The sequence below is a fragment of the Leopardus geoffroyi genome, chromosome B3 (genome assembly GCF_018350155.1).
Source record: "Leopardus geoffroyi isolate Oge1 chromosome B3, O.geoffroyi_Oge1_pat1.0, whole genome shotgun sequence".
In the NCBI taxonomy this organism is placed as follows: domain Eukaryota; kingdom Metazoa; phylum Chordata; class Mammalia; order Carnivora; family Felidae; genus Leopardus; species Leopardus geoffroyi.
The window spans coordinates 33,530,102-33,545,862 of record NC_059337.1 but is presented as its reverse complement, the minus strand read 5'-3'; the positions used below and the strand labels follow the sequence as shown (position 1 = coordinate 33,545,862).

Below are 15,761 nucleotides of genomic sequence, written 5' to 3'. Positions count from 1 at the left end.
GGCTCCATCCCATGAACCGTGAGATCATGACCTGACCTGAAATCAAGAGTTGGACACCCAACCGTGTCAGCTACCCACGTGTCTCTTGACTTTTTCCATATATTAATATCTGTAGTGTTTTTTTGTTTTTTGTTTTTTTTGCTTGAACCTACCTGCTTCTAACTCTTCTTCCTGATGGCCGTTTAATTAAAGACTGATTTAACATCGGAGACTACCAATGCATTAAACTATATCCAGGCTAACATTTTTTTGGAGGGATGTAGAATCCAGATATAAGGCTTTTGCTTTACTTCTTATGGATTGTTGATTAGGAAAATTATTCACTGGTATTTTGGATTCAGATTTGTGGGTGTCTGCTCAAGCAAAGTTACATAAGGTGGAACACTACAGCAGCACATGTGCACCCTGTTCAGTTAAATAAATGCCAGAGAAGGCAAACGCAGATCTGTTTATTTACATCCTCATTGCAGGCATTGGAAGGTTTTGCAGTAACAATAGGTAATTTATCTTCATGTTACGATGTTACTAATAGTTTTATGTTCTGTATGTTTCCTTGGACTCTGCATTTATAAAAATAAAGGCAGTTGCTAGACAGTGTTAACTAGTTAGCTCTGAATAAAATGTTTTCAACTACCTTTTTTAAGCTTCTGGGTCTGTTAAAATGAAGAGTATCCTGAAACTGCAATGCAAACTTACTGTGAATCCAGATTTTCTTCATTCTGTGTAACCAACACATAATATAGAAATAAGTTGCATGCTGAGGTCAATATAATTGAACTCTCCTCTTATAACCTTTGATTTAAAAAAAATTTAGGGGCACCCGGGTGGCTCAGTCGGTTAAGCATCCAGTTTTGGCTCAGGTCATGATCTCCCAGCTCAGGGGTTCAAGCCCCACGTTGGGTTCTGTGCTGGCAGCTCAGAACCTGGAGCCTGCTTCAGATTCTGTGTCTTCCTCTCTTTCTGCATCTCCCCCGCTCATACTCTCTCTCTCTCTCAAAAATAAATAAACCTTAAAAAAATAAAAATAAAAAAGATTTAAACCTCAGTATTCTAAGACTGTTGATAAGACATTTTTTAGGATTAAAAAAAAATCGTTTGACTATGCATGTATTTTCTTGGCTCAAAATTCAAAAAGTAAAAACTCTCCTACCTTAATGTATTCACTACCTGATTCCCTCCCTCAGAAGCGATCACTTTAATTAATATCTTCATTCTTACTAATACTTTTCTCTTAAAAGTAGAACCTCTACCCTTCTCCTAACTTGATTTTTATCCTCCTTTTGAGACCCTAAATGGTTTTTTTTTTTTTTTTTTCCTATCTACAAAGTTGTTTTGTTAATTTAGGAACATAAAAATGCACTGTATTCTATGGCATCTCTTGTAGTAAGCACTTTGGAATATTTAGATCTGCAAAAGCCTGTGAAAACTGAAACAGGGTAAAAGCTCATCTCCTGCCCATCTTTTTTGGTAATAAAATGAACTAGGAGGATACAATGCTTTCCTCCTGAATATTCACTTTCTCTGTCTCCAGGTATTGGAACAAGTCCACATTCTTTTCTTTCTTTTTCTTTTAAGGTGTGTGTGTATGTGTGTGTGTGTATATGTGTGTGTGTGTGTGTGTGTGTGTGTGTGTGTGTGTGTGTGTGTGTTCGTTCGTGTTCTGCAGCCACCCAACTAGCCAGGGCTTCTTGTGTTCCAGTTCTTTGCATTCTAATTCAACTATACTTTTGAGGAAAATGTAATGTATGAAAACAAAGCACATGTATAAATGTTTAAATTCCTACAATTGTAGAGTACTTTTGATTGTGATTGTATAGTTATTTGCTTAATGAGTGAATCTAATCAGTTTAATTTTTATTAAACCAGAATGTCAAAGATTTGACACCTTTTTTTTTTTTTCCTAGCTCACTTGTTTGTGTGTCAGAGCGGAACAATTGCAGTGTATACTAACAAATCTTTGAAGAGAGATAAAAAAGGAGTCTCTCTAGGTCTGCCTTACATCCTAGGGAGGCTTTCTGTGCTCTAACTACCCCATGTTGATTGGGGGAGGGCTGCCTACAATTGCTTTAAGAAAGAATTAGTACCACCAGAAGCAAGGCTTTTGGTCAGAACTACTCATTTCTTTAGTGTGATATCAGCCATGTAGATGAAACTGTTGTTCCAAATTACTGTATTGTGATAAAAGTTGAAGAACCACAGTTCGGGATGATAAGGATGTGGACACAGCCATAAGCTAAGGAAAAAGTTCATCCAGTCTGGGATTGGACCTTCACGTTTTTGCCACTGTGTCTTTTAAGGTCATTGCTCAATTAAAATGCCTTCAGAACCCTCAAGGATATTTGGGAGTAGGGGCAGTTGTTTTTCTAAATTATGGGATTGGAGTGGGTAGGAAGGAATTCTGGGTGCTGAGAACAAATTTTTCAGGAATGCCTACGTGTTTCTTGCCTGCTAACGGCCTCACACATGTACTTTAAAATTTTTTTTATTAAGTTTTTTATTTTAATTTCAGTATAGTTAACGTACAGTGTTATGTTAGTTTCAGGTGTACAATGTAGTGATTCAACAATTCTATACATTACTCAGTGCTCATCATGACAAGTGTACTCTTAATCTCCATCACCTATTTTGCCCATGTCTCCACTTCCCCTCTGGTATCATCAGTCTGTTCTCTGTAGTTAAGGGTTTATTTTTTGGTTTATCTCGCTCTCCTTTTTAAAATTTTTTTCCTTTGCTTTTCCTTTTTTGTTTTGTTTCTTAAATTATGCATGAGTGAAACCATATGTTATTTTTCTTTCTCTGACTGGCTTATTTCACTTAGCTTTATACTCTCTAGCTCCATCCATGTTGCAAATGGCAAGATTTCATTCTTTTTTATGGCTGAATAATATTCCATTGTGTATTATATACCACATCTTTATTCGTTCATCTATCAGAGGACACTTGGACTGCTTCCGTAATCTGGCTGTTGTAAATAATGCTGCAGTAAACATAGGGATTGCATGTATCTCTTTGAGTATTTTTGTATTTTGGGGATATATATCCAGTAGTGTGATTACTGGACCATAAGGTCGTTCTATTTTTAACTTTTTAGGAACCTCCGTACTGTTCTCCAGAGTGGCTGCACCAGTTTGCACTCCTACCAGTAGTGCACGAGGGTTCCTGTTTCTCCACATCCTCTCCAACACCAGTTGTTGTGGTTTTGATTTTAGCCATTTTGACAAGTGTGAGGTGATATCTCATTGTATTTTGATTTGCATTTCCCTGATAGTGAATTGGGTTGAACATCTTTTCCTGTGTCTGTTGGCCATCTAGATTCTTTTAGAGAAATGTCTGTTCATGTCTTCCGCCTATTTTTAATTGGATTATTTGGTTTCTGAGTGTTGAGTTATATAAGTTCTTTATATATTTTGGATGTTAACCCTTTATAGGATACATCCTTTGCAGATATTTTCTCCCATTCAGTAGGTTGTCTTTTAGTTTTGTTTCCTTCTTTTGCTGTACAGAAACTTTATATTTTGATGTAGTCCCAATAGTTTATTTTTGCTTTTGTTTCTCTTGCTTTAGGAGACATATCTAGAATAAAGTTGCTACATCCCAGATTAGAGAAATTACTGCCTGAGTTCTCTTGTAGGATTTTTATGGTTCCAGATCTCACATTTAGGTCCTTAATCCATTATAAATTTATCTTTGTTGTGTATGATGTAAGCCAGTGGTCAGTATTTTGAATGTAGCCTTCCAGCTCTCCCAACACCATTTGTTGAAGAGGCTGTCTTTTTCCCATTGCATATTCTCTGAGGTTAATGGGTTCTTCAAAATAATGCTTCAGTTAATTTAGAACATTATATAAATTGAGTACTTGATTTTTTACCAACTGATATTTCTTTAGCTGCTAAGCTGTGCTGGGGGAATACAAATACTGGGCAACTTTTTATTTTATTTTATTAAAAAAAATTTTTTTTTTTTTTTAATATTTATTTACTTCTGAGAGACAGAGCATGACTGGGGGGAGTGGCAGAGGGAGGCAGGGACACAGAATCCAAAGCGGGCTCCAGGCTCTGAGCTGTCAGCACAGAGCCCGATGCGGGGCTTGAATTCACGGACCACGAGATCATGACCTGAGCCGAAGTCGGATGCTTAACTGAGCCACCCAGGTGCCCCTGGGCAACTTTTTAAAGAGGCATGTATGAATAAGTTACAATACAGTGATGTGTGCAGCATATCACTGACATACAAGATCAGAGAAGGAATGTTTGTTTAATGCTTTTTTCTGGTTAAGTCCTGGTAAGGACTAATGCTGGTGGAAAATGATCTAAAGCTAGATTTTGCAAAATGAATAGTAGTAGCTCACTAGGTGGATGGGATTGGAGAAGGCATTCCAGCCAGAGGAATAGAAGGAGTAGAATGTGCAAAGGCAGAAGCTGTTAATGGTATGGTATGGGAAGTAGTGTGGTAGGAGCTGGGCTAGACAGGTAGGCAATTTATGAAGGGCTTTAGCATAGTTCTAAATGAGATGCATTTATCCCCTAGGACCTGGCAAAACAAATTAATGTGGGATTAGTGTGTAGAAAGCCCACTTTGGCAGCATAGGGAATAAATGAGAACAGGATGAGATTAGGAAGCAAGGAGAGCAGTGAGAAGTCTATTTCAATAATTTGTGCAAGAGGGGTGCCTGGGTCGCTCAGTTGGTTGAGCGACCACTTCAGCTCAGGTTGACTTCAGCTCAGGTCAAGATCTTGCGGTTTGTGAGTTCCAGCCCCATGTCAGGCTCTGTGCTGACAGCTCAGAGCCTGGAGCCTGCTTCAGATTCTGTGTCTCCCTCTCTCTCTGCCCCCCTCCTGCTTGTGCTCTATCTCTCAAAAATAAATAATAATAAAACATTTTTAAAAATTAAAAATAGTTTGAGCAAGAAATACATGATGTGGTTAGCAAGGTTGAAATAGACATTCAAGGAATTAGGGTGTGGAATCAGTAGGAATTGGTAAATTTTATAACAGGACAAAAGAGCTAGTGGTTAAGTCTTTGGCATCATATATAGAACTAAGTTCAGGTCCAGCTTTGCTTTTTATCAGTTGTATAACTTGGTGTCATTTATTTTAATAGATGCTCTTTCCTTATCTGTAAAATGAGTAGTTGAAAAATAGTGTAGTTGAAGCTTTAAGCAGCCTTCATTTAACTGACTTCCAGATTAATTGTTCCTCTCCATTCCCTCAATAAAACAGACTTATTTGATGTCCATGGTAAGCTCTCAGCTTGTTGACTTTCCTAGATAAGCAAAGTAAATGGAAAAAAAATTTTAAAACCCTTTTTTTTAATGTTTATTTTTGAGCAGGGGTGGGGGAGGCGCAGAGAGAGAGGGAGACACAGAATCTGAAGCAGACTCCAGGCTCCATCCTGTCAGCTCAGTGCGTGGGTTGAACTCACAGACTGCGAGATTATGACCTGAACCAAAATTGGACACTTAATCGACTGAGCCACCCATGAGCCCCAAAATGAAAAAATTAACGTCACAACAGGCCTCATACTTTATGATGCCATTTTTTTTTTTTTTAAATTTTTTTTTTTCAACATTTATTTATTTTTGGGACAGAGAGAGACAGAGCATGAACGGGGGAGGGGCAGAGAGAGAGGGAGACACAGAATCGGAAACAGGCTCCAGGCTCCGAGCCATCAGCCCAGAGCCTGACGCGGGGCTCGAACTCAAGGACCGCGAGATCGTGACCTGGCTGAAGTCGGACGCTTAACCGACTGCGCCACCCAGGCGCCCCTATGATGCCATTTTTATAAAACATCCCAAATAGGTAAATCCACAGAGACAAAAAGATGAGTGGTTGTCAGAGGCTCTGTTGGGGAAGGGAGGGAGGTATGGGGAGTGGCTGCTACCAGGTATGACGTTTCTTTTTGGGGTGATGAAATGTTCTAAAATTAATGGCTGATAGAACTGTGTGTCACAACTCTGAATATAATCAAACTACTGAATTATACACTTTGAAAGTAAATTTTCGAAGTGGTGTGTGAATTATATCTGAATAATGTTACCCTAGAAGATATTAATAATACACACACCACTTTGACATTTCTGCAGTTGTCCAGTATGTCATTTTATAACTTCTCTTCTTCCAGTATAGGATCATGCATTACATTTAATTATCATGCTTAATTACCTGCTTATTTTTTTGAGAGGTTACAGTAAGAATTGTATAAATGGTTAGACCCATTGAAAATGGGAAGTGTTTTTCTTCAGTCTTTGTTAAACATGGAGAATGGATCCATATTATTTTAGATGTATGCAAAATAAAATGTCTGATTAAATTAAAATGGCTTTTTACATAGATCTCTAAACTTTTATTTTATTTTATTTTGTTTTATTTTATTTTCAAGTATATTGATTTATTTTGAGAGAGACAGAGAGAGCACGAGCAGGGGAGGGGCTCAAAGAGAGGGAGAATCCCAAGCAGGCTCCACATTGTCAGCACAGAGCCCATCGTGGGGCTCGAACTTATGAAGAAACTGTGAGATCATGACCTGAGCCAAAATCAAGTTGGACACCTAACTAACAGCCACCCAGGCACCTCTGGATCTAAGCTTTTAGTGAAGGTTACTTAAGCAAGCTAGCATTTTGGGATATTAAGGTGTATTTTAAAAAATAACTTTTAGAAACTTCTTGAAGTGTGAATACTTGTTTGAATGGATTTGAAGTAACCGGAGGACTCTACATATATTTTAAAGATACTGATGGTAGTTTCGTATATAAATGTTTTACCAAATCTTGGTAATTGGCCTAAATGACACTATCATATATTCTTTTAAGCACCCAAAGTTATCTAGATGTGGTGTTAGCAACCATTTTTACATAGGAAGACAGGGAAAGGTAGAATGGTAAAATGCTGAAATATTAGTTTTATTTTGTGATTCTAGTAGACTTTGGTATTAGAGAAATTTTCTACATGTAATAATTGCCATATTAATTTTGGTGTAAAATGTCTTTGGATGTGATAATTTGTGTATTAAAGAGTAGCCTGTGAAGAAATTGTGTGGCATGGTTACAGAAGTGCTTGCCATATCTGTAACTGTTAATGGTATTAAAAATACTGATTACTGCAGTGGTACTATTTCTACTTGAAAGAAAAGAAATCAAAATTTAGTTTATTTGGGTATGTGTTTGGGAGGACTGTAGACCTGAAGTTCAGGCATTTTGCTTACAGAATATAGATAGATATGTTTTCTTCTGGTTTCCCCCTTCCCTTTATATACCTTGATTTTAATTTTTATCAAGTCTGTCTATCTGGCCTTTGCCGCTGTGGCCCATTGATCTGTCCATCTGTCTGTTACAGTGCATATTGGGTACTTCCAGAAGTATGAATTCAGTGATGCAAAGGACAGGCGGGCTGCAGCAGCAAAGGTAGGACAGAATCATTCCAAAGACAAGTCATTAAAGGACCATTAAATACACATATGTGCAAGCACACTTGGCAGCAAGTACAGTACCTCATTATTTTAAGGGCCTACCATTTATCCTGTAAATCTTGAGGACAAGCCTCTTGAGGACAAGCCTGTTCTGACATGACAGACTTGATATATCCATTTATAAAGGGTACAGTTTTGTGTTTTTTAAACCAGAAGCTTACTCGGCACTTTAGGCAATAGTAAATTGGTGTGTGCCGTTGTCTTTTTTTTTTTTTTTTTTAATGCTAAATAATAGAAGAAATGATTAAATGGAGGGTATTCATGCTGTTTGCTTGATTCATGGGCCTGGTTGGTAAATTTTCAGAAACTATGATGACAGAGGACCCATTTGTAAAACTGGGAGGAAAAGGAGGAAAGCTAGATTGATCTGGCCATGTGTGTATATGTATAAAATATACATTAATATTTATATATCTGATTCTGGAATATTTTGATGGAAATAATTTGAATCTTCCAGGCTTAACTTCTGGAAGGAAGTTTAAACATTTCTATTTAAATGTTTGTACCATTTGCTTAGATATTTGTATCCATTTGCTTGCAAAATGATAGCAATTACAATACCAGTACCTGGCTTTCTTTTTTTAAATGCTATATTAGAATGAGAGAGCAACAGTGTTTTTTATACTGAATTCCAAGACAAAATCACAGGCAAATTTTAAGAACTCAGGCAATATAATGCAAATGTTTGAAGAAAGAGAAATGGAAAGCTTACATCGAAGGTAAAATATTAGGTTGCTTCTTTATATTACTCTAGTATTGGCTGACAAAGTAAGATTGTAGCGTTAGCTGCATGATACAGATATGTGCATCATTTTCTTTGTTGATATACTTCTAAAAGGAACGGGCTCTGTTTTTCTAAATAGGTTAATACAGTGCTTTTTAAGGCTTCCCGAATGAAAAGGCAGATACAGGTTTGTATCTGGTTTTCAATGAAGATTGCTGGATTTTCAAAATGACTATAAAACCTAAGATCTTAAGTATCTGCTGCCTAAATTCTGGCCCAAAAGGCTGAGGTTAGTAGTTAATACTTAATAAACTATATATTATATTGAGGAGAACTAGTCTGCATTCTCTTAAATGTGGAAATGTATTTCAAAGTTTCATGGTATACCATAGTAGAAGTGTTTTGAATCAATTGTGTTGAAACAAGATGTTTTGGTATTTAAGATGGCTCTTTTTTTGGTCTTGGAAACCTTTTTAGTTAACTTTTTTACTCTCTTCTTCCATACTTAGCCCTTTCTTCCAAATGTATTTTATGTATTTCACAGTCTAAAGAGAGCATAAATCATTGCTTACCTTGTATGGCAATATTAAAATGAATATTTGTCACGAGCCTATAATTTCTTTAAAACTGTCAAATCTGGATTAATATAAAGCAAACTAATGTAAAGCAAACTAGGGTCATTCTAATTCTGGCTCTGCCACTGTTGACATTTCAAAAGTAATTTCTAGTTTTTAGTTTTTTTCCCCTTTTATTTATTTCTTTAATTAATTAATTTTTAAATTTACATCCAAGTTAGCATATAGTGCAACAGTGATTTCAGGAGTAGATTCCTTAATGCCCTTACCAATTTAGCCCATCACCCCCCCCCCCCCCCGCCACAATCCCTCCACCAACCCTCTGTTTGTTCTCTATATTTAAGAGTCTCTTACGTTTTTGTCCCCCTCCCTGTTTTTATATTATTTTTGCTTCTCTTCCCTTAGGTTTGTCTGTTTAGTATCTTAAATTCCTCGTATGAGTGAAGTCATATAATATTTGTCTTTCTCTAATTTTGCTTAGCATAATACCCTCTAGTTCCATCCACATAGTTGCAAATGGCAAGATTTCATTCTGTTTGATTGATGAGTAATACTCTATTGTATATATATACCACATCTTTTTATCCATTCATCAGTCAATGGGCATGTGGGCTCTTTCCATACTTTGGCTATTGTCGATAGTATTGCTATAAATGTTGGGTTGCATGTGCCCCTTCAAAACAGCATACCTGTATCCCTTGGATAAATATCTGCTAGTGCAATTGCTGGGTCATAGGGTAGTTCTATTTTTAATTTTTTGAGGAACCTCCATACTGTTTTCCAGAGTGGTTGTACCAGTTGCATTCCCACCAGCAGTGCAAAAGAGATCCACTTTATCTGCATACTCACCAACATCTGTTGTTGCCTGAGTTGTTAATGTTAGCCATTCTGACAGGTGTGAGGTGGTATCTCATCATGGTTTTGATCTGTATTTCCCTTATGAGCAATGTTGAGCATTTTTTCATGTGTCAGTAGCCATCTGGATGTCTTCTTTTGAGAAGTGTCTATTCATGTCTTTTGCCCATTTCTTCACTGGATTATTTTTTGGGTGAGTTTGATAAGTTCTTTATAGATTTTGGATACTAACCCTCGTCTGATATGTCGTTTGCAAATATCTTCTCCCATTCCGTTGGTTGCCTTTTAGTTTTGCTGATCATTTCCTTCACTGTGCAGAAGCTTTTTATTTTGAGGAGGCCCCAATAGTTTATTTTTGCTCCTGTTTCCCTTGCCTCTGGAGATATGTTGAGTAAGAAGTTGCTGAGGCCAAGGTCAAAGAGGTTTTTGCCTGCTTTCTCCTCTAGGATTTTGATGGCTTCCTTTCTTACTTTGTTTTTGTTTTTTTAATTTTTTAAATGTTTATTTATTTTTGAGAGAGAGAGAGAGAGAGAGAGAGAAAGAGAGCACAAGCAAGGAAGGGCAGAGAAAGAGAGGGAGACACAGAATCCCAAGCAGGCTCCAGGCTCTGAGCTATCAGCACAGAGCCTGATGCGGGGCTCCAACTCCTGAACCATGAGATCATGACCTGAGCCAAAGTCAAATGCCCAGCCGACTTTGCCACCCAGGTGCCCCATCCTTTCTTACATTTAGGTCTCTCATCCATTTTGAGTTTTTGTGTATGGTGTAAGAAAGTGGTCTGGGTTCATTTTTCTGCATGTTGCTGTCCAGTTTTCCCAGCACCGTTTGCTGAAGAGACTGTCTTTATTCCACTGGATATTCTTTCCTGCTTTGTCAGAGATTAATTGGCTACATGTTTGTGGGTCTATTTCTGGGTTCTATTGAGTGTCTGTTTTTATGCCGGTACCATACTGTGTTGATCATTACAGCTTTGTAATACGTCTTGAAGTCTGGGATTGTGATGCCTTCAGCTTCGGTTTTCTTTTTCAAGATTGCTTTGGCTATTCGGGGTCTTCTCTGGTTCCATACAAATTTTAGGATTGTTTGCTCAAGCTCTGTGAAGAATGCTGATGTTATTTTGATAGGGATTGCTTTTCCCCTTTTAAGATGCATGTTGGTTATTAATGTCTTCTTTGAAAGGGATTGTTAGTGGGGCACCTGGGTGGCGCAGTCGGTTAGGCGTCCGACTTCAGCCAGGTCACGATCTCGCGGTCTGTGAGTTCGAGCCCCGCGTCGGGCTCTGGGCTGATGGCTCAGAGCCTGGAGCCTGTTTCCGATTCTGTGTCTCCCTCTCTCTCTGCCCCTCCCCCGTTCATGCTCTGTCTCTCTCTGTCCCAAAAATAAATAAACGTTGAAAAAAAAAATTAAAAAAAAAAAAAAATAGAAAGGGATTGTTAGTAAGGGTGTGAAGATGGGAACTGTTTAACTGGATCTAGATCATTGCTAAGATATGATTTTTTTTGTTTTTTTTTTTAATAGCGTTTTTGGCTCTGACTTCAGCTCAGGTCATGATCTCGCAGTTCACGAGTTCAAGCCCCGCATTGGGCTCTGTGCTGACAGCTCAGAGCCTGGAGCCTGCTTCGAATTCTGTGTCCACTTCTCTCTCTGCCCCCCTGCTCACACTCTCTCTCGCTCGCTCTCAAAAAAATAAAAATAAAAAAATAAAAACATTAAAAAAAATTTAAATAGTATTCTTATGTCAATAAACACGAATCCAAAGTTGAAATGTATTTTATTTTAGAAGAAAAATGTTATATTGGTGTTCTTTCCTGCTTCCTGCTCCAGTTTAGTTTATTCTGCAAGTTGCTATTTTTTCCTTCAGTATTACTGTGGATTTAAAAATTGTACAGTATTTTCTAATAGGGACATATCAGTTTATCTTTTTTCTTATTGGGCATTTTGTTCACTCGTATTGTGTGTCTTCTTCCTATCATTCCCTTCCTTTTACTTTCTTGACCTAACCTAACCTTCAAAGTGGGTTTGTTGGACTTTGGGTATAGACATTCATAGTTTTTATAAATAAGATGGAATGTTTTCAAAGGTTATTGAGTTTATCTTTTAACCAGTAGTGTGTGAACTATCATTTTCTTTGCTCTTTTGCTGACACAGTATATTAAGAATCTTTAAATTTTTCATTAGTCTGATAAAATATTATTGGCTTTAGGGGCGCCTGGGTGGCGCAGTCGGTTAGGCGTCCGACTTCAGCCAGGTCACGATCTCGCGGTCCGTGAGTTCGAGCCCCGCGTCAGGCTCTGGGCTGATGGCTCAGAGCCTGGAGCCTGTTTCTGATTCTGTGTCTCCCTCTCTCTCTGCCCCTCCCCCGTTCATGCTCTGTCTCTCTCTGTCCCAAAAATAAATAAACATTGAAAAAAAAAAATTAAAAAAAAATATTATTGGCTTTAATTTAACATTTCTCTGAACTGTCTTTTAATTTAATGTTTATTTATTTTGAGAGAGAGTGCAAGTGAGGGATGGGCAGAGAGAGAATCCCAAGCAGGCTTCATGCTGTCAGTGCAGACAGAGCCTGATGCAGGGCTCAATCCCCCGACCCTGGGATAATGACCTAAGCCAAAACCAAGAGTTGGATGCTTAACTGACTGAGCCACCCAAGCGCCCCATCAAGTGTCACTTCAAGAAAAAATAAATCAAGCTATGAGCAAATTAAGACTTGACTATGATCACAAAACAAAATGACTTTTTTTAAATCACAAGTTGGAGAAAAGAGCCAAGGTAACAATCGTATATTAAGAACTCGTGATGAGGGGTGCCAGGGTGGCTCAGTTTGGGTCCCACTCTTGGTTTCCACTCAGACCATGATCCCAGGGTCATGAGATTGAGCCTTGCGCTGTCAGTGCAGAGCCTGCTTGGGATTTTCTCTCTCTCTCTCTCTCTCTCTCTCTCCCTCTCCCCCCCCCCCCCGCTCTTGCTCTCTCTCAAAATTTAAAAAAAAATGACACTATTGAACAGTGTTTGTTTTTATGACAGCCCAAATAGTGTATTACGATTATTATGCCTTTTTTTTTTTTTTTTTTAAACAGTCTTAATGCCAAATACTCTGGACCTTCCCCGAGAACAATGCTTCTGATATCAAGGTCATTTGGATTGTATTTACACTTCTGGAGCCCTCCATCCTGCTGTTGTAATCACTAACTCTTCCCACTAACTCTTGAATTGGACCCTTTTTCTTAGACTTGTGTCTTTTCTTGATTTAATCTCATTTTGCTGGGCTATATCCTTAATTTAACTCCCATGTAACTTTATGATGTTACTCATTGTGGCCTTGATAGTGTCTTTAATTTGTCTTCAAATTTGGTTGCTAGATGGGCTAGCTGGAAAAGTCTGGATTGAATGTTGATGAAAGATAACTGCCTTCTGCACTTACTGTTGCTAATAAGTCCAATACCAGTCTGGTTCTCGTTTCTTGATGACTTTTTTTTTTTTTTTTTTAAAGTTTCAGCCTTTTCTCTTTATTCTTGGTTGTTTCAAGTCTCTTCATTGTGTTGGGCCTTAGTGGACCCTTTTAACTGGAAGATTTGTGTCCTTTATTTATTTTAATGTTTATTTACTTTTTTTGAGAGAGAATGCATGCACATGGGTGGGAGGAGGGGCAGAGAGAGGCAGAGAGAGAATCCCAAATGGGCTAGTTGCCTGAATTCACCAACATGAGATCATGACCTGAGCTGAAATCAAGAGCTGGACACTTAACTGACCAAGCCACTCAGGCACCCTCAGATTTGTGTCCTTTTAAAGCTTTGAGAAATGAACTTATAATACTGCTTTGGTAATTTTCTTCCCTCTCCTGTCTTTCTGGAATTCCTGTTAGGTGATTGTTAAAAACAATGGATAGTGGCTTAAATAAAAATGATGATAAAACTACACAAGAAAGACTGGAGGGAAGGTGCATGTAAGAGTGCAAAATCATCATCAATGAACATTGTGATAGATGATATCTAAAATAGAAAGATAGTAACTATCTGCAAAAGCATATTATTTGGGATAAAAGTACTAGAAGGAACAGTGAAAAGAATTTAAAATACTTGCCTCAAAGGATTGGAAATCAGTATTGACTGAGATGTGGCAGAGAGGATTGTTAAACCTTGAGGTTATAATTAACTTTTAAAACTATGCACATACACTAAATTTAAAAAATGCTTAAACACTGATTCAGTTCAACCCCATTATTAAAGATCACATTTAGTGATGCTGTCATTATTTAATTACTTATTTGGCTTTTTTGTTTTTATTGTGCACTATGTTAATATACTGGGTAAACTTCTAGCAGGAGTAGGTGAGCATAACCAAGTTATTTTTAATCAATCAGGAAAATTCTTCCTTAATTGATCTCCCAACTCTTTGACACAAAAATGTGGAACACTTCCTGAATTTGCATGGCATCCTTGCACAGGGGCCGTGCTAATTTCTGTGTTGTTTTAGTTTTAACATATGTGCTGCCACAGTGAGCACTGATCTTCATTCTCTAAAATCCTTTCAGCAAGTATATGTAGAAGTGTTCTTAGGCTAGGTACTCATTATAAGCTTCACGAAAAGAGGATGATTCCGGTTGTATATGCCATGTGTTCCTTTTGTCATGATTGTTAATCATTGAGCCTGTGTTTTTTGAGAATAATTGGCAAGAAAATGTACTGGAGATGTACATGGCCTGTTATAGCTTGGTTATAAAACTTTCTTTAAATGATACAGGAGTATGTATGTGTCTATTTCAAGATCATTTGAATTTATGGCTACTTCTTGAGCTTTAAAGAAATTTACAGTGGCTTTTTTTAAGTAAGATCTTTCTGAGATAAAAATTAAAACCCCCATACTTTTTAAATAAGCACTGTGGTTTTCAGAGAATCTCACTTGTGTTTATATTGTACAAATTTTTGTATGCCATCTATACATACATGGAGTGTCCTTAAGAAACTGAATTGTTAGAATCCTACCACTTATCAATAGGTATTTTGAGTTGCTATGATAAGAAAGGAGAAAGTACTAGTTCAAATTATGTACTGTTAAAATTTGTTCTTAAGAAGTAGTTGGGAATGTGTATCTTTTTTTTTTTTTTTTTTTTTGAAGTGCCTCCAAAGGAAGATAAAACTATATACAACACTTCTTTTTTTTTTTTTTTTTAATTTTTTTTTCAACGTTTATTTATTTTTGGGACAGAGAGAGACAGAGCATGAACGGGGGAGGGGCAGAGAGAGAGGGAGACACAGAATCGGAAACAGGCTCCAGGCTCTGAGCCATCAGCCCAGAGCCTGACGCGGGGCTCGGGCTCGAACTCACGGACCGCGAGATCGTGACCTGGCTGAAGTCGGACGCTTAACCGACTGCGCCACCCAGGCGCCCCAAACTTTACCTTTTTTTAAACTCAAAAATGAAATATTATACATTGCTCAGTAACTTGCTTTTTTTTTTCACTTAGTGATGTGTCATGGATATCCTTCCATGTGCATGCGTACAGACCTATTTTCTTTTTGTTTATTAATTGCTGCATAATGTTCTAAGTATGGATATGGCATAATTTGTAGGCGTTCCGCCCCCCCCCCTTGGAAGAATGTAGGTTATCTTTGCCTTATTGCTTTTCCAAATATTGTGCATGTAAAATTTCTTCTCCTTCCCCTTCTACACTTACATATTTCTGCAGAGTAGGTTCCTGGAAGTGGAATCTCTAGATCCTATCTTAGGTCATGTGCATTTAAAAATTGGTTTCTTTAATCTTTATTTATTTTTGAGAGACAGAGTAACAGAGCACAAGCAGGGGAGAACAGAGAGAGAGGGAGACACAGAATCCGAAGCAGGCTCCAGGCTCCCAGCTGTCAGCACAGAGCCTGATGTGGGGCTCGAACTCACAGACCGCGAGATCATGACCTGAGCTGGTCAGATGCCCAACTGACTGAGCCACCCAGGCGCTCTGTGGTCATGTGTGTTTTAAATTTTGTTGAGTTCTGCCAAACTACTCTCACAAAAATTTTACCAAAGTTGCCATTTCGCTAACATGGGACATTTCCCCTCCTCTGTCCCTGCATATTATAAATTTTTAAGATTTTAGCCGTTGTGGTAAATTAAAAACACCGTATTAAAGGGGCGCCTGGGTGGCTCAT

General features: G+C 37.9%; 1 protein-coding gene and 1 non-coding gene across 2 annotated transcripts in view; one reads left to right on the top strand and one right to left on the bottom strand.

The window, feature by feature from the left end:
• Positions 1–15,761, top strand: part of ARIH1 (ariadne RBR E3 ubiquitin protein ligase 1) — a 124,837-nt gene that overhangs the window by 21,458 nt on the left and 87,618 nt on the right. The gene's annotated exons all lie outside the window — the stretch shown is intronic.
• Positions 14,018–14,121, bottom strand: LOC123584535. The gene has a single exon (XR_006705503.1). It is a non-coding gene; the product is annotated as a U6 spliceosomal RNA (small nuclear RNA).